The following is a 23,220-nucleotide window of genomic DNA, read 5'->3' as shown; positions in this document are numbered from 1 at the left end:
GGAGATCATCACGTACAAAAGCACTCCCTTCTGAGCAATCACTTTTTAGGTGTGTGTGAGAGGAAGGTCTTTTATTTTTAGACACTGTCCAAGGACTTTGTCTTTCTCTGACAAGCATCAGTAACAAATATGCATTGTTAAGAATTTGTCTAGCTGGCTTGCAAAGCTCATCAGAGCGTGAGCACTGAATGACAGACACTATATTAGGCCTTTGATTGACTACTGCAAGCGCACTTCAAACCTCGATTTGTATTCTTTTCTCAAAGAGGAGAACCTTTCAAGTATAAAGAGAGATTCTACGTGTGCATGTTGACATGCATGGTCTGAAATGACATGCGTCTTTGGCACAACCTCTTTGCATTCACAAGTTGAACAACCTCCAGTTGCAGAAAAATTGCTTGTGTGGAAAGATGGTCTGGCTTCTCAGAGATTTTCAGAAGTTTTGAGCAGAGGGGCAGGTTTGTGGGACCTTGTGGCGCAATGGTAGCGCATCTGACTCCAGATCAGAAGGTTGCGTGTTCAAATCACGTCAAGGTCAGCCGAGAGTGAGAGGACTGCAGCCTGTGATTCCCTTCCAATAGGAGGTTTTTAGTTGCTTGTGGCATACTCGTCCGTCTGTCCAGAAATTCAGGTCCATGACTCATGACGTGTCTCCAGTGAGTTGTTGATGGTGTCAGTGAACACTGTAGACAACTGATCAGCACAGTGCCTCAGGGTGGATGGAGGCACCGAATTTGGCCCAGCTGCTTTGCGTGGGTCCTGTGTCTTAGAGAGTCTGTTTATATCCCTTTCAAGTATGGAAAGAGGTGTGAAGGCACATGGAGAAATTTGTGAGCTTTACTGAGTGGTAGAGGTGATGGGGGAGCCGCAAGTGTTGACCGTCTGGGGAGGGGGCCCGGGTAGCTGGACGTTCCATTGTTTTCTGAAAGCACCAGGTGTGAATACATTGGATAGGTGTGAATAGTAGCTGAATTACAGGGCTTCTGTAAATGGAACTGAATACAAATGGCAAACAAAACACCCACATGCTGCAGGTATACAGAGAGCAATGCCATGAGATACATGTAAACACATAGTTGAAAGAAGTAAAGACTGCACCAAAGAGAAACTCACAAAATTATTGTAAAGAAAAAAACATTCAAATATCAAGTATAAGTTTTTCATTCCGAGCAAACAAACGGTTTTGAATGATAATGAAATCTAAAAGCAGCTTCAGAGCTGGGCTTGGCATTCTGAAGCAAGCTCATCATATCCAGGATAGTTTTTCACTGTGGACAATGTCACTGTGTCCGCTGTGTTGGATACATTCAGATTTCATGTCTAATGTTGGTGCTTGTGATTACAGACGGTATTACATCTCTACCGATGAGAACTACCATTGACAATCAGCGGGAAGTATTAAGAGCATCGAAGTGCATCAGCAGAGTGTGTTCGTGTAACAGAATGTCGATTTTAGTTAACTAAAGGTAAAATAAGGTTCATTGAAGAGAGTTCATGGGTTTATTTAGGAAGTAAACATATGCAACACCAAGTGTCAGTGTTTTCACGTCTAAGCGTTTACGTGACTATGCGACTCAGTGGCTCACACAATAAGCTCAGTGATTCGAGTTAGCAGCTAACGAGGAAATGGTTGGCTGACCCTAGCTTAAAATCTGTTGGGCCGCACACGAGACCTGACAAGCAGTCCAAGAAGCTTTGAAGCATTGAACGCTGAGGTGACAAAGATTTATAAAAGTCAGTGTTCAAACGGGTACCGTCCACCTTCAGAATTCCCACAGTTTGTTCATGCAAGATGTTATTGAAGGCCCACTTTTAAGCAGCGCTAGTCTTGTGGTACGTGTGGAGCAGAGTGGCGCAGCGGAAGCGTGCTGGGCCCATAACCCAGAGGTCGATGGATCGAAACCATCCTCTGCTAGGCTCGTCTGTTTTCAGGACGTACTAAACAACTGTGCTCCGAAAGGCTTGCTTACAAGTCTGGGATAGGTTTCCAGGAAGAAGCCATTCACCTTCCAAAAACTGGACAAAACAGACTAAACCCAGAAGTTGCCTAACTAAGAAGCAAATCCTAGTGAATATAACCTGTTCGCCACATCTTCTTCAAAGCCCATTCACTTTGTTACCTCAACAGCGTGACATCACCTGTTTGCAACACAAGAACAACAATGGAGGCAACGGTGTACCTGCTGCTAAAGTGACGGTAAACGGTTGGACCACTGTGTTGCTTTGGGTGTACCCAAATGGCTGGCTGTGTTTGCCGGGAGACCAGTGACCAGGTACTGCCGCCTAACTGAAAACCAAACGTAGCCAGAAAGGATTAAGATTTGTCATTCTAGCCTTTCTATAGCAGTGATAACAAGTAGCCCCCTGCAACAATTTTGATGTCTTGTGTGGAAAGAAGATGGATTGGCTTTGCAGAGATTTTCAGAAGTTTTGGGCAGAGGGGCAGGTTTGTGGGACCTTGTGGGGCAATGGTAGCGCATCTGACTCCAGATCAGAAGCTTGCGTGTTCAAATCACATCAAGGTCAACCAAGAGTGACAGGACTGCAGCCTGTTTGAATTAATATGTGACTCAAAGTCTGTGCACATGCCACTGATCGACATCTCCCACCGTTTTTGTTTATAAAGCCTGGAGAGAAGAAGAGGGACTCTCCTTGGAGACAAGCACATTTTGTACATGAATGATTAGTATGTAAGTACAGTGGTGTGAACCGGTGATTGGAGAACTGTCAATCACTCAATGCTCCTGGGCACCGTTGCAACTTTTGTATATGAGCCCCTCCGACTAATTGCAACCTTATCTTAGCAGAAAAAGAAGCACCCGTAACGCATTTTCGCTGTGAGCAGGGTTTGAACCTGCGCGGGGAACCCCCCATTGGATTTCAAATCCAACGCCTTAACCTCTCGGCCATCACAGCTCCTCCACTTCACCTGCACCTTTTGGCCTGTGGTGAGAGATGCCTGCTCCCTGCTCCAACAGCGCTGGTTCTTTTGGAGATCATCACATGCCAGAACACTCCCTAGTCAGAAGTCACTTCTCTGGTAAATACCATTAACAGTCGTTGAAGAGACCATTGTGTGTGAAGTGTAAGGTCGTTTAGTCAGGTAAGATTTCATTCAAGGCTGACAGCACTGGTCTCCTACCCCCATGAATAGCATTTTGGTGCAGACGGCACAAGGAGCCTCTCCAGAGCAGCTTGTGTTTGAGACAGGAGATCATCACGTACAAAAGCACTCCCTTCTGAGCAATCACTTTTTAGGTGTGTGTGAGAGGAAGGTCTTTTATTTTTAGACACTGTCCAAGGACTTTGTCTTTCTCTGACAAGCATCAGTAACAAATATGCATTGTTAAGAATTTGTCTAGCTGGCTTGCAAAGCTCATCAGAGCGTGAGCACTGAATGACAGACACTATATTAGGCCTTTGATTGACTACTGCAAGCGCACTTCAAACCTCGATTTGTATTCTTTTCTCAAAGAGGAGAACCTTTCAAGTATAAAGAGAGATTCTACGTGTGCATGTTGACATGCATGGTCTGAAATGACATGCGTCTTTGGCACAACCTCTTTGCATTCACAAGTTGAACAACCTCCAGTTGCAGAAAAATTGCTTGTGTGGAAAGATGGTCTGGCTTCTCAGAGATTTTCAGAAGTTTTGAGCAGAGGGGCAGGTTTGTGGGACCTTGTGGCGCAATGGTAGCGCATCTGACTCCAGATCAGAAGGTTGCGTGTTCAAATCACGTCAAGGTCAGCCGAGAGTGAGAGGACTGCAGCCTGTGATTCCCTTCCAATAGGAGGTTTTTAGTTGCTTGTGGCATACTCGTCCGTCTGTCCAGAAATTCAGGTCCATGACTCATGACGTGTCTCCAGTGAGTTGTTGATGGTGTCAGTGAACACTGTAGACAACTGATCAGCACAGTGCCTCAGGGTGGATGGAGGCACCGAATTTGGCCCAGCTGCTTTGCGTGGGTCCTGTGTCTTAGAGAGTCTGTTTATATCCCTTTCAAGTATGGAAAGAGGTGTGAAGGCACATGGAGAAATTTGTGAGCTTTACTGAGTGGTAGAGGTGATGGGGGAGCCGCAAGTGTTGACCGTCTGGGGAGGGGGCCCGGGTAGCTGGACGTTCCATTGTTTTCTGAAAGCACCAGGTGTGAATACATTGGATAGGTGTGAATAGTAGCTGAATTACAGGGCTTCTGTAAATGGAACTGAATACAAATGGCAAACAAAACACCCACATGCTGCAGGTATACAGAGAGCAATGCCATGAGATACATGTAAACACATAGTTGAAAGAAGTAAAGACTGCACCAAAGAGAAACTCACAAAATTATTGTAAAGAAAAAAACATTCAAATATCAAGTATAAGTTTTTCATTCCGAGCAAACAAACGGTTTTGAATGATAATGAAATCTAAAAGCAGCTTCAGAGCTGGGCTTGGCATTCTGAAGCAAGCTCATCATATCCAGGATAGTTTTTCACTGTGGACAATGTCACTGTGTCCGCTGTGTTGGATACATTCAGATTTCATGTCTAATGTTGGTGCTTGTGATTACAGACGGTATTACATCTCTACCGATGAGAACTACCATTGACAATCAGCGGGAAGTATTAAGAGCATCGAAGTGCATCAGCAGAGTGTGTTCGTGTAACAGAATGTCGATTTTAGTTAACTAAAGGTAAAATAAGGTTCATTGAAGAGAGTTCATGGGTTTATTTAGGAAGTAAACATATGCAACACCAAGTGTCAGTGTTTTCACGTCTAAGCGTTTACGTGACTATGCGACTCAGTGGCTCACACAATAAGCTCAGTGATTCGAGTTAGCAGCTAACGAGGAAATGGTTGGCTGACCCTAGCTTAAAATCTGTTGGGCCGCACACGAGACCTGACAAGCAGTCCAAGAAGCTTTGAAGCATTGAACGCTGAGGTGACAAAGATTTATAAAAGTCAGTGTTCAAACGGGTACCGTCCACCTTCAGAATTCCCACAGTTTGTTCATGCAAGATGTTATTGAAGGCCCACTTTTAAGCAGCGCTAGTCTTGTGGTACGTGTGGAGCAGAGTGGCGCAGCGGAAGCGTGCTGGGCCCATAACCCAGAGGTCGATGGATCGAAACCATCCTCTGCTAGGCTCGTCTGTTTTCAGGACGTACTAAACAACTGTGCTCCGAAAGGCTTGCTTACAAGTCTGGGATAGGTTTCCAGGAAGAAGCCATTCACCTTCCAAAAACTGGACAAAACAGACTAAACCCAGAAGTTGCCTAACTAAGAAGCAAATCCTAGTGAATATAACCTGTTCGCCACATCTTCTTCAAAGCCCATTCACTTTGTTACCTCAACAGCGTGACATCACCTGTTTGCAACACAAGAACAACAATGGAGGCAACGGTGTACCTGCTGCTAAAGTGACGGTAAACGGTTGGACCACTGTGTTGCTTTGGGTGTACCCAAATGGCTGGCTGTGTTTGCCGGGAGACCAGTGACCAGGTACTGCCGCCTAACTGAAAACCAAACGTAGCCAGAAAGGATTAAGATTTGTCATTCTAGCCTTTCTATAGCAGTGATAACAAGTAGCCCCCTGCAACAATTTTGATGTCTTGTGTGGAAAGAAGATGGATTGGCTTTGCAGAGATTTTCAGAAGTTTTGGGCAGAGGGGCAGGTTTGTGGGACCTTGTGGGGCAATGGTAGCGCATCTGACTCCAGATCAGAAGCTTGCGTGTTCAAATCACATCAAGGTCAACCAAGAGTGACAGGACTGCAGCCTGTTTGAATTAATATGTGACTCAAAGTCTGTGCACATGCCACTGATCGACATCTCCCACCGTTTTTGTTTATAAAGCCTGGAGAGAAGAAGAGGGACTCTCCTTGGAGACAAGCACATTTTGTACATGAATGATTAGTATGTAAGTACAGTGGTGTGAACCGGTGATTGGAGAACTGTCAATCACTCAATGCTCCTGGGCACCGTTGCAACTTTTGTATATGAGCCCCTCCGACTAATTGCAACCTTATCTTAGCAGAAAAAGAAGCACCCGTAACGCATTTTCGCTGTGAGCAGGGTTTGAACCTGCGCGGGGAACCCCCCATTGGATTTCAAATCCAACGCCTTAACCTCTCGGCCATCACAGCTCCTCCACTTCACCTGCACCTTTTGGCCTGTGGTGAGAGATGCCTGCTCCCTGCTCCAACAGCGCTGGTTCTTTTGGAGATCATCACATGCCAGAACACTCCCTAGTCAGAAGTCACTTCTCTGGTAAATACCATTAACAGTCGTTGAAGAGACCATTGTGTGTGAAGTGTAAGGTCGTTTAGTCAGGTAAGATTTCATTCAAGGCTGACAGCACTGGTCTCCTACCCCCATGAATAGCATTTTGGTGCAGACGGCACAAGGAGCCTCTCCAGAGCAGCTTGTGTTTGAGACAGGAGATCATCACGTACAAAAGCACTCCCTTCTGAGCAATCACTTTTTAGGTGTGTGTGAGAGGAAGGTCTTTTATTTTTAGACACTGTCCAAGGACTTTGTCTTTCTCTGACAAGCATCAGTAACAAATATGCATTGTTAAGAATTTGTCTAGCTGGCTTGCAAAGCTCATCAGAGCGTGAGCACTGAATGACAGACACTATATTAGGCCTTTGATTGACTACTGCAAGCGCACTTCAAACCTCGATTTGTATTCTTTTCTCAAAGAGGAGAACCTTTCAAGTATAAAGAGAGATTCTACGTGTGCATGTTGACATGCATGGTCTGAAATGACATGCGTCTTTGGCACAACCTCTTTGCATTCACAAGTTGAACAACCTCCAGTTGCAGAAAAATTGCTTGTGTGGAAAGATGGTCTGGCTTCTCAGAGATTTTCAGAAGTTTTGAGCAGAGGGGCAGGTTTGTGGGACCTTGTGGCGCAATGGTAGCGCATCTGACTCCAGATCAGAAGGTTGCGTGTTCAAATCACGTCAAGGTCAGCCGAGAGTGAGAGGACTGCAGCCTGTGATTCCCTTCCAATAGGAGGTTTTTAGTTGCTTGTGGCATACTCGTCCGTCTGTCCAGAAATTCAGGTCCATGACTCATGACGTGTCTCCAGTGAGTTGTTGATGGTGTCAGTGAACACTGTAGACAACTGATCAGCACAGTGCCTCAGGGTGGATGGAGGCACCGAATTTGGCCCAGCTGCTTTGCGTGGGTCCTGTGTCTTAGAGAGTCTGTTTACATCCCTTTCAAGTATGGAAAGAGGTGTGAAGGCACATGGAGAAATTTGTGAGCTTTACTGAGTGGTAGAGGTGATGGGGGAGCCGCAAGTGTTGACCGTCTGGGGAGGGGGCCCGGGTAGCTGGACGTTCCATTGTTTTCTGAAAGCACCAGGTGTGAATACATTGGATAGGTGTGAATAGTAGCTGAATTACAGGGCTTCTGTAAATGGAACTGAATACAAATGGCAAACAAAACACCCACATGCTGCAGGTATACAGAGAGCAATGCCATGAGATACATGTAAACACATAGTTGAAAGAAGTAAAGACTGCACCAAAGAGAAACTCACAAAATTATTGTAAAGAAAAAAACATTCAAATATCAAGTATAAGTTTTTCATTCCGAGCAAACAAACGGTTTTGAATGATAATGAAATCTAAAAGCAGCTTCAGAGCTGGGCTTGGCATTCTGAAGCAAGCTCATCATATCCAGGATAGTTTTTCACTGTGGACAATGTCACTGTGTCCGCTGTGTTGGATACATTCAGATTTCATGTCTAATGTTGGTGCTTGTGATTACAGACGGTATTACATCTCTACCGATGAGAACTACCATTGACAATCAGCGGGAAGTATTAAGAGCATCGAAGTGCATCAGCAGAGTGTGTTCGTGTAACAGAATGTCGATTTTAGTTAACTAAAGGTAAAATAAGGTTCATTGAAGAGAGTTCATGGGTTTATTTAGGAAGTAAACATATGCAACACCAAGTGTCAGTGTTTTCACGTCTAAGCGTTTACGTGACTATGCGACTCAGTGGCTCACACAATAAGCTCAGTGATTCGAGTTAGCAGCTAACGAGGAAATGGTTGGCTGACCCTAGCTTAAAATCTGTTGGGCCGCACACGAGACCTGACAAGCAGTCCAAGAAGCTTTGAAGCATTGAACGCTGAGGTGACAAAGATTTATAAAAGTCAGTGTTCAAACGGGTACCGTCCACCTTCAGAATTCCCACAGTTTGTTCATGCAAGATGTTATTGAAGGCCCACTTTTAAGCAGCGCTAGTCTTGTGGTACGTGTGGAGCAGAGTGGCGCAGCGGAAGCGTGCTGGGCCCATAACCCAGAGGTCGATGGATCGAAACCATCCTCTGCTAGGCTCGTCTGTTTTCAGGACGTACTAAACAACTGTGCTCCGAAAGGCTTGCTTACAAGTCTGGGATAGGTTTCCAGGAAGAAGCCATTCACCTTCCAAAAATTGGACAAAACAGACTAAACCCAGAAGTTGCCTAACTAAGAAGCAAATCCTAGTTAATATAACCTGTTCGCCACATCTTCTTCAAAGCCCATTCACTTTGTTACCTCAACAGCGTGACATCACCTGTTTGCAACACAAGAACAACAATGGAGGCAACGGTGTACCTGCTGCTAAAGTGACGGTAAACGGTTGGACCACTGTGTTGCTTTGGGTGTACCCAAATGGCTGGCTGTGTTTGCCGGGAGACCAGTGACCAGGTACTGCCGCCTAACTGAAAACCAAACGTAGCCAGAAAGGATTAAGATTTGTCATTCTAGCCTTTCTATAGCAGTGATAACAAGTAGCCCCCTGCAACAATTTTGATGTCTTGTGTGGAAAGAAGATGGATTGGCTTTGCAGAGATTTTCAGAAGTTTTGGGCAGAGGGGCAGGTTTGTGGGACCTTGTGGGGCAATGGTAGCGCATCTGACTCCAGATCAGAAGCTTGCGTGTTCAAATCACATCAAGGTCAACCAAGAGTGACAGGACTGCAGCCTGTTTGAATTAATATGTGACTCAAAGTCTGTGCACATGCCACTGATCGACATCTCCCACCGTTTTTGTTTATAAAGCCTGGAGAGAAGAAGAGGGACTCTCCTTGGAGACAAGCACATTTTGTACATGAATGATTAGTATGTAAGTACAGTGGTGTGAACCGGTGATTGGAGAACTGTCAATCACTCAATGCTCCTGGGCACCGTTGCAACTTTTATATATGAGCCCCTCCGACTAATTGCAACCTTATCTTAGCAGAAAAAGAAGCACCCGTAACGCATTTTCGCTGTGAGCAGGGTTTGAACCTGCGCGGGGAACCCCCCATTGGATTTCAAATCCAACGCCTTAACCTCTCGGCCATCACAGCTCCTCCACTTCACCTGCACCTTTTGGCCTGTGGTGAGAGATGCCTGCTCCCTGCTCCAACAGCGCTGGTTCTTTTGGAGATCATCACATGCCAGAACACTCCCTACTCAGAAGTCACTTCTCTGGTAAATACCATTAACAGTCGTTGAAGAGACCATTGTGTGTGAAGTGTAAGGTCGTTTAGTCAGGTAAGATTTCATTCAAGGCTGACAGCACTGGTCTCCTACCCCCATGAATAGCATTTTGGTGCAGACGGCACAAGGAGCCTCTCCAGAGCAGCTTGTGTTTGAGACAGGAGATCATCACGTACAAAAGCACTCCCTTCTGAGCAATCACTTTTTAGGTGTGTGTGAGAGGAAGGTCTTTTATTTTTAGACACTGTCCAAGGACTTTGTCTTTCTCTGACAAGCATCAGTAACAAATATGCATTGTTAAGAATTTGTCTAGCTGGCTTGCAAAGCTCATCAGAGCGTGAGCACTGAATGACAGACACTATATTAGGCCTTTGATTGACTACTGCAAGCGCACTTCAAACCTCGATTTGTATTCTTTTCTCAAAGAGGAGAACCTTTCAAGTATAAAGAGAGATTCTACGTGTGCATGTTGACATGCATGGTCTGAAATGACATGCGTCTTTGGCACAACCTCTTTGCATTCACAAGTTGAACAACCTCCAGTTGCAGAAAAATTGCTTGTGTGGAAAGATGGTCTGGCTTCTCAGAGATTTTCAGAAGTTTTGAGCAGAGGGGCAGGTTTGTGGGACCTTGTGGCGCAATGGTAGCGCATCTGACTCCAGATCAGAAGGTTGCGTGTTCAAATCACGTCAAGGTCAGCCGAGAGTGAGAGGACTGCAGCCTGTGATTCCCTTCCAATAGGAGGTTTTTAGTTGCTTGTGGCATACTCGTCCGTCTGTCCAGAAATTCAGGTCCATGACTCATGACGTGTCTCCAGTGAGTTGTTGATGGTGTCAGTGAACACTGTAGACAACTGATCAGCACAGTGCCTCAGGGTGGATGGAGGCACCGAATTTGGCCCAGCTGCTTTGCGTGGGTCCTGTGTCTTAGAGAGTCTGTTTACATCCCTTTCAAGTATGGAAAGAGGTGTGAAGGCACATGGAGAAATTTGTGAGCTTTACTGAGTGGTAGAGGTGATGGGGGAGCCGCAAGTGTTGACCGTCTGGGGAGGGGGCCCGGGTAGCTGGACGTTCCATTGTTTTCTGAAAGCACCAGGTGTGAATACATTGGATAGGTGTGAATAGTAGCTGAATTACAGGGCTTCTGTAAATGGAACTGAATACAAATGGCAAACAAAACACCCACATGCTGCAGGTATACAGAGAGCAATGCCATGAGATACATGTAAACACATAGTTGAAAGAAGTAAAGACTGCACCAAAGAGAAACTCACAAAATTATTGTAAAGAAAAAAACATTCAAATATCAAGTATAAGTTTTTCATTCCGAGCAAACAAACGGTTTTGAATGATAATGAAATCTAAAAGCAGCTTCAGAGCTGGGCTTGGCATTCTGAAGCAAGCTCATCATATCCAGGATAGTTTTTCACTGTGGACAATGTCACTGTGTCCGCTGTGTTGGATACATTCAGATTTCATGTCTAATGTTGGTGCTTGTGATTACAGACGGTATTACATCTCTACCGATGAGAACTACCATTGACAATCAGCGGGAAGTATTAAGAGCATCGAAGTGCATCAGCAGAGTGTGTTCGTGTAACAGAATGTCGATTTTAGTTAACTAAAGGTAAAATAAGGTTCATTGAAGAGAGTTCATGGGTTTATTTAGGAAGTAAACATATGCAACACCAAGTGTCAGTGTTTTCACGTCTAAGCGTTTACGTGACTATGCGACTCAGTGGCTCACACAATAAGCTCAGTGATTCGAGTTAGCAGCTAACGAGGAAATGGTTGGCTGACCCTAGCTTAAAATCTGTTGGGCCGCACACGAGACCTGACAAGCAGTCCAAGAAGCTTTGAAGCATTGAACGCTGAGGTGACAAAGATTTATAAAAGTCAGTGTTCAAACGGGTACCGTCCACCTTCAGAATTCCCACAGTTTGTTCATGCAAGATGTTATTGAAGGCCCACTTTTAAGCAGCGCTAGTCTTGTGGTACGTGTGGAGCAGAGTGGCGCAGCGGAAGCGTGCTGGGCCCATAACCCAGAGGTCGATGGATCGAAACCATCCTCTGCTAGGCTCGTCTGTTTTCAGGACGTACTAAACAACTGTGCTCCGAAAGGCTTGCTTACAAGTCTGGGATAGGTTTCCAGGAAGAAGCCATTCACCTTCCAAAAATTGGACAAAACAGACTAAACCCAGAAGTTGCCTAACTAAGAAGCAAATCCTAGTGAATATAACCTGTTCGCCACATCTTCTTCAAAGCCCATTCACTTTGTTACCTCAACAGCGTGACATCACCTGTTTGCAACACAAGAACAACAATGGAGGCAACGGTGTACCTGCTGCTAAAGTGACGGTAAACGGTTGGACCACTGTGTTGCTTTGGGTGTACCCAAATGGCTGGCTGTGTTTGCCGGGAGACCAGTGACCAGGTACTGCCGCCTAACTGAAAACCAAACGTAGCCAGAAAGGATTAAGATTTGTCATTCTAGCCTTTCTATAGCAGTGATAACAAGTAGCCCCCTGCAACAATTTTGATGTCTTGTGTGGAAAGAAGATGGATTGGCTTTGCAGAGATTTTCAGAAGTTTTGGGCAGAGGGGCAGGTTTGTGGGACCTTGTGGGGCAATGGTAGCGCATCTGACTCCAGATCAGAAGCTTGCGTGTTCAAATCACATCAAGGTCAACCAAGAGTGACAGGACTGCAGCCTGTTTGAATTAATATGTGACTCAAAGTCTGTGCACATGCCACTGATCGACATCTCCCACCGTTTTTGTTTATAAAGCCTGGAGAGAAGAAGAGGGACTCTCCTTGGAGACAAGCACATTTTGTACATGAATGATTAGTATGTAAGTACAGTGGTGTGAACCGGTGATTGGAGAACTGTCAATCACTCAATGCTCCTGGGCACCGTTGCAACTTTTGTATATGAGCCCCTCCGACTAATTGCAACCTTATCTTAGCAGAAAAAGAAGCACCCGTAACGCATTTTCGCTGTGAGCAGGGTTTGAACCTGCGCAGGGAACCCCCCATTGGATTTCAAATCCAACGCCTTAACCTCTCGGCCATCACAGCTCCTCCACTTCACCTGCACCTTTTGGCCTGTGGTGAGAGATGCCTGCTCCCTGCTCCAACAGCGCTGGTTCTTTTGGAGATCATCACATGCCAGAACACTCCCTAGTCAGAAGTCACTTCTCTGGTAAATACCATTAACAGTCGTTGAAGAGACCATTGTGTGTGAAGTGTAAGGTCGTTTAGTCAGGTAAGATTTCATTCAAGGCTGACAGCACTGGTCTCCTACCCCCATGAATAGCATTTTGGTGCAGACGGCACAAGGAGCCTCTCCAGAGCAGCTTGTGTTTGAGACAGGAGATCATCACGTACAAAAGCACTCCCTTCTGAGCAATCACTTTTTAGGTGTGTGTGAGAGGAAGGTCTTTTATTTTTAGACACTGTCCAAGGACTTTGTCTTTCTCTGACAAGCATCAGTAACAAATATGCATTGTTAAGAATTTGTCTAGCTGGCTTGCAAAGCTCATCAGAGCGTGAGCACTGAATGACAGACACTATATTAGGCCTTTGATTGACTACTGCAAGCGCACTTCAAACCTCGATTTGTATTCTTTTCTCAAAGAGGAGAACCTTTCAAGTATAAAGAGAGATTCTACGTGTGCATGTTGACATGCATGGTCTGAAATGACATGCGTCTTTGGCACAACCTCTTTGCATTCACAAGTTGAACAACCTCCAGTTGCAGAAAAATTGCTTGTGTGGAAAGATGGTCTGGCTTCTCAGAGATTTTCAGAAGTTTTGAGCAGAGGGGCAGGTTTGTGGGACCTTGTGGCGCAATGGTAGCGCATCTGACTCCAGATCAGAAGGTTGCGTGTTCAAATCACGTCAAGGTCAGCCGAGAGTGAGAGGACTGCAGCCTGTGATTCCCTTCCAATAGGAGGTTTTTAGTTGCTTGTGGCATACTCGTCCGTCTGTCCAGAAATTCAGGTCCATGACTCATGACGTGTCTCCAGTGAGTTGTTGATGGTGTCAGTGAACACTGTAGACAACTGATCAGCACAGTGCCTCAGGGTGGATGGAGGCACCGAATTTGGCCCAGCTGCTTTGCGTGGGTCCTGTGTCTTAGAGAGTCTGTTTATATCCCTTTCAAGTATGGAAAGAGGTGTGAAGGCACATGGAGAAATTTGTGAGCTTTACTGAGTGGTAGAGGTGATGGGGGAGCCGCAAGTGTTGACCGTCTGGGGAGGGGGCCCGGGTAGCTGGACGTTCCATTGTTTTCTGAAAGCACCAGGTGTGAATACATTGGATAGGTGTGAATAGTAGCTGAATTACAGGGCTTCTGTAAATGGAACTGAATACAAATGGCAAACAAAACACCCACATGCTGCAGGTATACAGAGAGCAATGCCATGAGATACATGTAAACACATAGTTGAAAGAAGTAAAGACTGCACCAAAGAGAAACTCACAAAATTATTGTAAAGAAAAAAACATTCAAATATCAAGTATAAGTTTTTCATTCCGAGCAAACAAACGGTTTTGAATGATAATGAAATCTAAAAGCAGCTTCAGAGCTGGGCTTGGCATTCTGAAGCAAGCTCATCATATCCAGGATAGTTTTTCACTGTGGACAATGTCACTGTGTCCGCTGTGTTGGATACATTCAGATTTCATGTCTAATGTTGGTGCTTGTGATTACAGACGGTATTACATCTCTACCGATGAGAACTACCATTGACAATCAGCGGGAAGTATTAAGAGCATCGAAGTGCATCAGCAGAGTGTGTTCGTGTAACAGAATGTCGATTTTAGTTAACTAAAGGTAAAATAAGGTTCATTGAAGAGAGTTCATGGGTTTATTTAGGAAGTAAACATATGCAACACCAAGTGTCAGTGTTTTCACGTCTAAGCGTTTACGTGACTATGCGACTCAGTGGCTCACACAATAAGCTCAGTGATTCGAGTTAGCAGCTAACGAGGAAATGGTTGGCTGACCCTAGCTTAAAATCTGTTGGGCCGCACACGAGACCTGACAAGCAGTCCAAGAAGCTTTGAAGCATTGAACGCTGAGGTGACAAAGATTTATAAAAGTCAGTGTTCAAACGGGTACCGTCCACCTTCAGAATTCCCACAGTTTGTTCATGCAAGATGTTATTGAAGGCCCACTTTTAAGCAGCGCTAGTCTTGTGGTACGTGTGGAGCAGAGTGGCGCAGCGGAAGCGTGCTGGGCCCATAACCCAGAGGTCGATGGATCGAAACCATCCTCTGCTAGGCTCGTCTGTTTTCAGGACGTACTAAACAACTGTGCTCCGAAAGGCTTGCTTACAAGTCTGGGATAGGTTTCCAGGAAGAAGCCATTCACCTTCCAAAAATTGGACAAAACAGACTAAACCCAGAAGTTGCCTAACTAAGAAGCAAATCCTAGTTAATATAACCTGTTCGCCACATCTTCTTCAAAGCCCATTCACTTTGTTACCTCAACAGCGTGACATCACCTGTTTGCAACACAAGAACAACAATGGAGGCAACGGTGTACCTGCTGCTAAAGTGACGGTAAACGGTTGGACCACTGTGTTGCTTTGGGTGTACCCAAATGGCTGGCTGTGTTTGCCGGGAGACCAGTGACCAGGTACTGCCGCCTAACTGAAAACCAAACGTAGCCAGAAAGGATTAAGATTTGTCATTCTAGCCTTTCTATAGCAGTGATAACAAGTAGCCCCCTGCAACAATTTTGATGTCTTGTGTGGAAAGAAGATGGATTGGCTTTGCAGAGATTTTCAGAAGTTTTGGGCAGAGGGGCAGGTTTGTGGGACCTTGTGGGGCAATGGTAGCGCATCTGACTCCAGATCAGAAGCTTGCGTGTTCAAATCACATCAAGGTCAACCAAGAGTGACAGGACTGCAGCCTGTTTGAATTAATATGTGACTCAAAGTCTGTGCACATGCCACTGATCGACATCTCCCACCGTTTTTGTTTATAAAGCCTGGAGAGAAGAAGAGGGACTCTCCTTGGAGACAAGCACATTTTGTACATGAATGATTAGTATGTAAGTACAGTGGTGTGAACCGGTGATTGGAGAACTGTCAATCACTCAATGCTCCTGGGCACCGTTGCAACTTTTATATATGAGCCCCTCCGACTAATTGCAACCTTATCTTAGCAGAAAAAGAAGCACCCGTAACGCATTTTCGCTGTGAGCAGGGTTTGAACCTGCGCGGGGAACCCCCCATTGGATTTCAAATCCAACGCCTTAACCTCTCGGCCATCACAGCTCCTCCACTTCACCTGCACCTTTTGGCCTGTGGTGAGAGATGCCTGCTCCCTGCTCCAACAGCGCTGGTTCTTTTGGAGATCATCACATGCCAGAACACTCCCTAGTCAGAAGTCACTTCTCTGGTAAATACCATTAACAGTCGTTGAAGAGACCATTGTGTGTGAAGTGTAAGGTCGTTTAGTCAGGTAAGATTTCATTCAAGGCTGACAGCACTGGTCTCCTACCCCCATGAATAGCATTTTGGTGCAGACGGCACAAGGAGCCTCTCCAGAGCAGCTTGTGTTTGAGACAGGAGATCATCACGTACAAAAGCACTCCCTTCTGAGCAATCACTTTTTAGGTGTGTGTGAGAGGAAGGTCTTTTATTTTTAGACACTGTCCAAGGACTTTGTCTTTCTCTGACAAGCATCAGTAACAAATATGCATTGTTAAGAATTTGTCTAGCTGGCTTGCAAAGCTCATCAGAGCGTGAGCACTGAATGACAGACACTATATTAGGCCTTTGATTGACTACTGCAAGCGCACTTCAAACCTCGATTTGTATTCTTTTCTCAAAGAGGAGAACCTTTCAAGTATAAAGAGAGATTCTACGTGTGCATGTTGACATGCATGGTCTGAAATGACATGCGTCTTTGGCACAACCTCTTTGCATTCACAAGTTGAACAACCTCCAGTTGCAGAAAAATTGCTTGTGTGGAAAGATGGTCTGGCTTCTCAGAGATTTTCAGAAGTTTTGAGCAGAGGGGCAGGTTTGTGGGACCTTGTGGCGCAATGGTAGCGCATCTGACTCCAGATCAGAAGGTTGCGTGTTCAAATCACGTCAAGGTCAGCCGAGAGTGAGAGGACTGCAGCCTGTGATTCCCTTCCAATAGGAGGTTTTTAGTTGCTTGTGGCATACTCGTCCGTCTGTCCAGAAATTCAGGTCCATGACTCATGACGTGTCTCCAGTGAGTTGTTGATGGTGTCAGTGAACACTGTAGACAACTGATCAGCACAGTGCCTCAGGGTGGATGGAGGCACCGAATTTGGCCCAGCTGCTTTGCGTGGGTCCTGTGTCTTAGAGAGTCTGTTTACATCCCTTTCAAGTATGGAAAGAGGTGTGAAGGCACATGGAGAAATTTGTGAGCTTTACTGAGTGGTAGAGGTGATGGGGGAGCCGCAAGTGTTGACCGTCTGGGGAGGGGGCCCGGGTAGCTGGACGTTCCATTGTTTTCTGAAAGCACCAGGTGTGAATACATTGGATAGGTGTGAATAGTAGCTGAATTAGAGGGCTTCTGTAAATGGAACTGAATACAAATGGCAAACAAAACACCCACATGCTGCAGGTATACAGAGAGCAATGCCATGAGATACATGTAAACACATAGTTGAAAGAAGTAAAGACTGCACCAAAGAGAAACTCACAAAATTATTGTAAAGAAAAAAACATTCAAATATCAAGTATAAGTTTTTCATTCCGAGCAAACAAACGGTTTTGAATGATAATGAAATCTAAAAGCAGCTTCAGAGCTGGGCTTGGCATTCTGAAGCAAGCTCATCATATCCAGGATAGTTTTTCACTGTGGACAATGTCACTGTGTCCGCTGTGTTGGATACATTCAGATTTCATGTCTAATGTCGGTGCTTGTGATTACAGACGGTATTACATCTCTACCGATGAGAACTACCATTGACAATCAGCGGGAAGTATTAAGAGCATCGAAGTGCATCAGCAGAGTGTGTTCGTGTAACAGAATGTCGATTTTAGTTAACTAAAGGTAAAATAAGGTTCATTGAAGAGAGTTCATGGGTTTATTTAGGAAGTAAACATATGCAACACCAAGTGTCAGTGTTTTCACGTCTAAGCGTTTACGTGACTATGCGACTCAGTGGCTCACACAATAAGCTCAGTGATTCGAGTTAGCAGCTAACGAGGAAATGGTTGGCTGACCCTAGCTTAAAATCTGTTGGGCCGCACACGAGACCTGACAAGCAGTCCAAGAAGCTTTGAAGCATTGAACGCTGAGGTGACAAAGATTTATAAAAGTCAGTGTTCAAACGGGTACCGTCCACCTTCAGAATTCCCACAGTTTGTTCATGCAAGATGTTATTGAAGGCCCACTTTTAAGCAGCGCTAGTCTTGTGGTACGTGTGGAGCAGAGTGGCGCAGCGGAAGCGTGCTGGGCCCATAACCCAGAGGTCGATGGATCGAAACCATCCTCTGCTAGGCTCGTCTGTTTTCAGGACGTACTAAACAACTGTGCTCCGAAAGGCTTGCTTACAAGTCTGGGATAGGTTTCCAGGAAGAAGCCATTCACCTTCCAAAAATTGGACAAAACAGACTAAACCCAGAAGTTGCCTAACTAAGAAGCAAATCCTAGTTAATATAACCTGTTCGCCACATCTTCTTCAAAGCCCATTCACTTTGTTACCTCAACAGCGTGACATCACCTGTTTGCAACACAAGAACAACAATGGAGGCAACGGTGTACCTGCTGCTAAAGTGACGGTAAACGGTTGGACCACTGTGTTGCTTTGGGTGTACCCAAATGGCTGGCTGTGTTTGCCGGGAGACCAGTGACCAGGTACTGCCGCCTAACTGAAAACCAAACGTAGCCAGAAAGGATTAAGATTTGTCATTCTAGCCTTTCTATAGCAGTGATAACAAGTAGCCCCCTGCAACAATTTTGATGTCTTGTGTGGAAAGAAGATGGATTGGCTTTGCAGAGATTTTCAGAAGTTTTGGGCAGAGGGGCAGGTTTGTGGGACCTTGTGGGGCAATGGTAGCGCATCTGACTCCAGATCAGAAGCTTGCGTGTTCAAATCACATCAAGGTCAACCAAGAGTGACAGGACTGCAGCCTGTTTGAATTAATATGTGACTCAAAGTCTGTGCACATGCCACTGATCGACATCTCCCACCGTTTTTGTTTATAAAGCCTGGAGAGAAGAAGAGGGACTCTCCTTGGAGACAAGCACATTTTGTACATGAATGATTAGTATGTAAGTACAGTGGTGTGAACCGGTGATTGGAGAACTGTCAATCACTCAATGCTCCTGGGCACCGTTGCAACTTTTGTATATGAGCCCCTCCGACTAATTGCAACCTTATCTTAGCAGAAAAAGAAGCACCCGTAACGCATTTTCGCTGTGAGCAGGGTTTGAACCTGCGCGGGGAACCCCCCATTGGATTTCAAATCCAACGCCTTAACCTCTCGGCCATCACAGCTCCTCCACTTCACCTGCACCTTTTGGCCTGTGGTGAGAGATGCCTGCTCCCTGCTCCAACAGCGCTGGTTCTTTTGGAGATCATCACATGCCAGAACACTCCCTAGTCAGAAGTCACTTCTCTGGTAAATACCATTAACAGTCGTTGAAGAGACCATTGTGTGTGAAGTGTAAGGTCGTTTAGTCAGGTAAGATTTCATTCAAGGCTGACAGCACTGGTCTCCTACCCCCATGAATAGCATTTTGGTGCAGACGGCACAAGGAGCCTCTCCAGAGCAGCTTGTGTTTGAGACAGGAGATCATCACGTACAAAAGCACTCCCTTCTGAGCAATCACTTTTTAGGTGTGTGTGAGAGGAAGGTCTTTTATTTTTAGACACTGTCCAAGGACTTTGTCTTTCTCTGACAAGCATCAGTAACAAATATGCATTGTTAAGAATTTGTCTAGCTGGCTTGCAAAGCGCATCAGAGCGTTTGCACTGAATGACAGACACTATATTAGGCCTTTGATTGACTACTGCAAGCGCACTTCAAACCTCGATTTGTATTCTTTTCTCAAAGAGGAGAACCTTTCAAGTATAAAGAGAGATTCTACGTGTGCATGTTGACATGCATGGTCTGAAATGACATGCGTCTTTGGCACAACCTCTTTGCATTCACAAGTTGAACAACCTCCAGTTGCAGAAAAATTGCTTGTGTGGAAAGATGGTCTGGCTTCTCAGAGATTTTCAGAAGTTTTGAGCAGAGGGGCAGGTTTGTGGGACCTTGTGGCGCAATGGTAGCGCATCTGACTCCAGATCAGAAGGTTGCGTGTTCAAATCACGTCAAGGTCAGCCAAGAGTGAGGGGACTGCAGCCTGTGATTCCCTTCCAATAGGAGGTTTTTAGTTGCTTGTGGCATACTCGTCCGTCTGTCCAGAAATTCAGGTCCATGACTCATGACGTGTCTCCAGTGAGTTGTTGATGGTGTCAGTGAACACTGTAGACAACTGATCAGCACAGTGCCTCAGGGTGGATGGAGGCACCGAATTTGGCCCAGCTGCTTTGCGTGGGTCCTGTGTCTTAGAGAGTCTGTTTACATCCCTTTCAAGTATGGAAAGAGGTGTGAAGGCACATGGAGAAATTTGTGAGCTTTACTGAGTGGTAGAGGTGATGGGGGAGCCGCAAGTGTTGACCGTCTGGGGAGGGGGCCCGGGTAGCTGGACATTCCATTGTTTTCTGAAAGCACCAGGTGTGAATACATTGGATAGGTGTGAATAGTAGCTGAATTAGAGGGCTTCTGTAAATGGAACTGAATACAAATGGCAAACAAAACACCCACATGCTTTAGGTATACAGAGAACCATGCCATGAGATACATGTAAACACATAGTTGAAAGAAGTAAAGACTGCACCAAAGAGAAACTCACAAAATTATTGTAAAGAAAAAAACATTCAAATATCAAGTATACGTTTTTCATTCCGAGCAAACAAACGGTTTTGAATGATAATGAAATCTAAAAGCAGCTTCAGAGCTGGGCTTGGCATTCTGAAGCAAGCTCATCATATCCAGGATAGTTTTTCACTGTGGACAATGTCACTGTGTCCGCTGTGTTGGATACATTCAGATTTCATGTCTAATGTCGGTGCTTGTGATTACAGACGGTATTACATCTCTACCGATGAGAACTACCATTGACAATCAGCGGGAAGTATTAAGAGCATCGAAGTGCATCAGCAGAGTGTGTTCGTGTAACAGAATGTCGATTTTAGTTAACTAAAGGTAAAATAAGGTTCATTGAAGAGAGTTCATGGGTTTATTTAGGAAGTAAACATACGCAACACCAAGTGTCAGTGTTTTCACGTCTAAGCGTTTACGTGACTATGCGACTCAGTGGCTCACACAATAAGCTCAGTGATTCGAGTTAGCAGCTAACGAGGAAATGGTTGGCTGACCCTAGCTTAAAATCTGTTGGGCCGCACACGAGACCTGACAAGCAGTCCAAGAAGCTCTGAAGCATTGAACGCCAAGGTGACAAAGATTTATAAAAGTCAGTGTTCAAACGGGTACCGTCCACCTTCAGAATTCCCACAGTTTGTTCATGCAAGATGTTATTGAAGGCCCACTTTTAAGCAGCGCTAGTCTTGTGGTACGTGTGGAGCAGAGTGGCGCAGCGGAAGCGTGCTGGGCCCATAACCCAGAGGTCGATGGATCGAAACCATCCTCTGCTAGCCTCGTCTGTTTTCAGGACGTACTAAACAACTGTGCTCCGAAAGGCTTGCTTACAAGTCTGGGATAGGTTTCCAGGAAGAAGCCATTCACCTTCCTAAAATTGGACAAAACAGACTAAACCCAGAAGTTGCCTCACTAAGAAGCAAATCCTAGTGAATATAACCTGTTCGCCACATCTTCTTCAAAGCCCATTCACTTTGTTACCTCAACAGCGTGACATCACCTGTTTGCAACACAAGAACAACAATGGAGGCAACGGTGTACCTGCTGCTAAAGTGACGGTAAACGGTTGGACCACTGTGTTGCTTTGGGTGTACCCAAATGGCTGGCTGTGTTTGCCGGGAGACCAGTGACCAGGTACTGCCGCCTAACTGAAAACCAAACGTAGCCAGAAAGGATTAAGATTTGTCATTCTAGCCTTTCTATAGCAGTAATAACAAGTAGCCCCCTGCAACAATTTTGATGTCTTGTGTGGAAAGAAGATGGATTGGCTTTGCAGAGATTTTCAGAAGTTTTGGGCAGAGGGGCAGGTTTGTGGGACCTTGTGGGGCAATGGTAGCGCATCTGACTCCAGATCAGAAGCTTGCGTGTTCAAATCACATCAAGGTCAACCAAGAGTGACAGGACTGCAGCCTGTTTGAATTAATATGTGACTCAAAGTCTGTGCACATGCCACTGATCGACATCTCCCACCGTTTTTGTTTATAAAGCCTGGAGAGAAGAAGAGGGACTCTCCTTGGAGACAAGCACATTTTGTACATGAATGATTAGTATGTAAGTACAGTGGTGTGAACCGGTGATTGGAGAACTGTCAATCACTCAATGCTCCTGGGCACTGTTGCAACTTTTGTATATGAGCCCCTCCGACTAATTGCAACCTTATCTTAGCAGAAAAAGAAGCACCCGTAACGCATTTTCGCTGTGAGCAGGGTTTGAATCTGCGCGGGGAACACCCCATTGGATTTCAAATCCAACGCCTTAACCTCTCGGCCATCACAGCTCCTCCTCTTCACCTGCACCTTTTGGCCTGTGGTGAGAGATGCCTGCTCCCTGCTCCAACAGCGCTGGTTCTTTTGGAGATCATCACATGCCAGAACACTCCCTACTCAGAAGTCACTTCTCTGGTAAATACCATTAACAGTCGTTGAAGAGACCATTGTGTGTGAAGTGTAAGGTGGTTTAGTCAGGTAAGATTTCATTCAAGGCTGACAGCACTGGTCTCCTACCCCCATGAATAGCATTTTGGTGCAGACGGCACAAGGAGCCTCTCCAGAGCAGCTTGTGTTTGAGACAGGAGATCATCACGTACAAAAGCACTCCCTTCTGAGCAATCACTTTTTAGGTGTGTGTGAGAGGAAGGTCTTTTATTTTTAGACACTGTCCAAGGACTTTGTCTTTCTCTGACAAGCATCAGTAACAAATATGCATTGTTAAGAATTTGTCTAGCTGGCTTGCAAAGCTCATCAGAGCGTGAGCACTGAATGACAGACACTATATTAGGCCTTTGATTGACTACTGCAAGCGCACTTCAAACCTCGATTTGTATTCTTTTCTCAAAGAGGAGAACCTTTCAAGTATAAAGAGAGATTCTACGTGTGCATGTTGACATGCATGGTCTGAAATGACATGCGTCTTTGGCACAACCTCTTTGCATTCACAAGTTGAACAACCTCCAGTTGCAGAAAAATTGCTTGTGTGGAAAGATGGTCTGGCTTCTCAGAGATTTTCAGAAGTTTTGAGCAGAGGGGCAGGTTTGTGGGACCTTGTGGCGCAATGGTAGCGCATCTGACTCCAGATCAGAAGGTTGCGTGTTCAAATCACGTCAAGGTCAGCCGAGAGTGAGGGGACTGCAGCCTGTGATTCCCTTCCAATAGGAGGTTTTTAGTTGCTTGTGGCATACTCGTCCGTCTGTCCAGAAATTCAGGTCCATGACTCATGACGTGTCTCCAGTGAGTTGTTGATGGTGTCAGTGAACACTGTAGACAACTGATCAGCACAGTTCCTCAGGGTGGATGGAGGCACCGAATTTGGCCCAGCTGCTTTGCATGGG

At 45.4% G+C, this 23,220-nt stretch overlaps 22 non-coding genes across 22 annotated transcripts; 15 read left to right on the top strand and 7 right to left on the bottom strand.

Annotated features, from left to right (window-relative positions):
* Positions 1–466: 466 nt before the first annotated feature.
* On the top strand, positions 467–538 carry trnaw-cca (transfer RNA tryptophan (anticodon CCA)). The gene has a single exon. It is a non-coding gene; the product is annotated as a tRNA-Trp (tRNA).
* A 1,305-nt stretch (positions 539–1,843) lies between these two features.
* Positions 1,844–1,915, top strand: trnam-cau (transfer RNA methionine (anticodon CAU)). Its single transcript has one exon. It is a non-coding gene; the product is annotated as a tRNA-Met (tRNA).
* Positions 1,916–2,833: 918 nt separating this feature from the next.
* trnas-uga (transfer RNA serine (anticodon UGA)) lies at positions 2,834–2,916 on the bottom strand. The gene has a single exon. It is a non-coding gene; the product is annotated as a tRNA-Ser (tRNA).
* Positions 2,917–3,675: 759 nt separating this feature from the next.
* Positions 3,676–3,747, top strand: trnaw-cca (transfer RNA tryptophan (anticodon CCA)). The gene has a single exon. It is a non-coding gene; the product is annotated as a tRNA-Trp (tRNA).
* Positions 3,748–5,052: 1,305 nt separating this feature from the next.
* Positions 5,053–5,124, top strand: trnam-cau (transfer RNA methionine (anticodon CAU)). Its single transcript has one exon. It is a non-coding gene; the product is annotated as a tRNA-Met (tRNA).
* Positions 5,125–6,042: 918 nt separating this feature from the next.
* On the bottom strand, positions 6,043–6,125 carry trnas-uga (transfer RNA serine (anticodon UGA)). The gene has a single exon. It is a non-coding gene; the product is annotated as a tRNA-Ser (tRNA).
* A 759-nt stretch (positions 6,126–6,884) lies between these two features.
* Positions 6,885–6,956, top strand: trnaw-cca (transfer RNA tryptophan (anticodon CCA)). Its single transcript has one exon. It is a non-coding gene; the product is annotated as a tRNA-Trp (tRNA).
* Positions 6,957–8,261: 1,305 nt separating this feature from the next.
* Positions 8,262–8,333, top strand: trnam-cau (transfer RNA methionine (anticodon CAU)). The gene has a single exon. It is a non-coding gene; the product is annotated as a tRNA-Met (tRNA).
* A 918-nt stretch (positions 8,334–9,251) lies between these two features.
* trnas-uga (transfer RNA serine (anticodon UGA)) lies at positions 9,252–9,334 on the bottom strand. Its single transcript has one exon. It is a non-coding gene; the product is annotated as a tRNA-Ser (tRNA).
* Positions 9,335–10,093: 759 nt separating this feature from the next.
* On the top strand, positions 10,094–10,165 carry trnaw-cca (transfer RNA tryptophan (anticodon CCA)). Its single transcript has one exon. It is a non-coding gene; the product is annotated as a tRNA-Trp (tRNA).
* A 1,305-nt stretch (positions 10,166–11,470) lies between these two features.
* trnam-cau (transfer RNA methionine (anticodon CAU)) lies at positions 11,471–11,542 on the top strand. The gene has a single exon. It is a non-coding gene; the product is annotated as a tRNA-Met (tRNA).
* A 918-nt stretch (positions 11,543–12,460) lies between these two features.
* On the bottom strand, positions 12,461–12,543 carry trnas-uga (transfer RNA serine (anticodon UGA)). Its single transcript has one exon. It is a non-coding gene; the product is annotated as a tRNA-Ser (tRNA).
* Positions 12,544–13,302: 759 nt separating this feature from the next.
* trnaw-cca (transfer RNA tryptophan (anticodon CCA)) lies at positions 13,303–13,374 on the top strand. The gene has a single exon. It is a non-coding gene; the product is annotated as a tRNA-Trp (tRNA).
* A 1,305-nt stretch (positions 13,375–14,679) lies between these two features.
* Positions 14,680–14,751, top strand: trnam-cau (transfer RNA methionine (anticodon CAU)). Its single transcript has one exon. It is a non-coding gene; the product is annotated as a tRNA-Met (tRNA).
* A 918-nt stretch (positions 14,752–15,669) lies between these two features.
* On the bottom strand, positions 15,670–15,752 carry trnas-uga (transfer RNA serine (anticodon UGA)). The gene has a single exon. It is a non-coding gene; the product is annotated as a tRNA-Ser (tRNA).
* Positions 15,753–16,511: 759 nt separating this feature from the next.
* On the top strand, positions 16,512–16,583 carry trnaw-cca (transfer RNA tryptophan (anticodon CCA)). The gene has a single exon. It is a non-coding gene; the product is annotated as a tRNA-Trp (tRNA).
* Positions 16,584–17,888: 1,305 nt separating this feature from the next.
* On the top strand, positions 17,889–17,960 carry trnam-cau (transfer RNA methionine (anticodon CAU)). The gene has a single exon. It is a non-coding gene; the product is annotated as a tRNA-Met (tRNA).
* Positions 17,961–18,878: 918 nt separating this feature from the next.
* On the bottom strand, positions 18,879–18,961 carry trnas-uga (transfer RNA serine (anticodon UGA)). The gene has a single exon. It is a non-coding gene; the product is annotated as a tRNA-Ser (tRNA).
* Positions 18,962–19,720: 759 nt separating this feature from the next.
* On the top strand, positions 19,721–19,792 carry trnaw-cca (transfer RNA tryptophan (anticodon CCA)). The gene has a single exon. It is a non-coding gene; the product is annotated as a tRNA-Trp (tRNA).
* A 1,305-nt stretch (positions 19,793–21,097) lies between these two features.
* On the top strand, positions 21,098–21,169 carry trnam-cau (transfer RNA methionine (anticodon CAU)). Its single transcript has one exon. It is a non-coding gene; the product is annotated as a tRNA-Met (tRNA).
* A 918-nt stretch (positions 21,170–22,087) lies between these two features.
* On the bottom strand, positions 22,088–22,170 carry trnas-uga (transfer RNA serine (anticodon UGA)). The gene has a single exon. It is a non-coding gene; the product is annotated as a tRNA-Ser (tRNA).
* A 759-nt stretch (positions 22,171–22,929) lies between these two features.
* On the top strand, positions 22,930–23,001 carry trnaw-cca (transfer RNA tryptophan (anticodon CCA)). Its single transcript has one exon. It is a non-coding gene; the product is annotated as a tRNA-Trp (tRNA).
* Positions 23,002–23,220: the final 219 nt, after the last annotated feature.

This window comes from Mchenga conophoros, linkage group LG23 (assembly GCF_057382185.1).
Source record: "Mchenga conophoros isolate Kocher_MC1m ecotype Shallow Benthic linkage group LG23, M_conophoros_male_GT1.1, whole genome shotgun sequence".
Taxonomy (NCBI): Eukaryota; Metazoa; Chordata; class Actinopteri; order Cichliformes; family Cichlidae; genus Mchenga; species Mchenga conophoros.
This window is presented reverse-complemented; position numbering and strand designations above follow the sequence as displayed.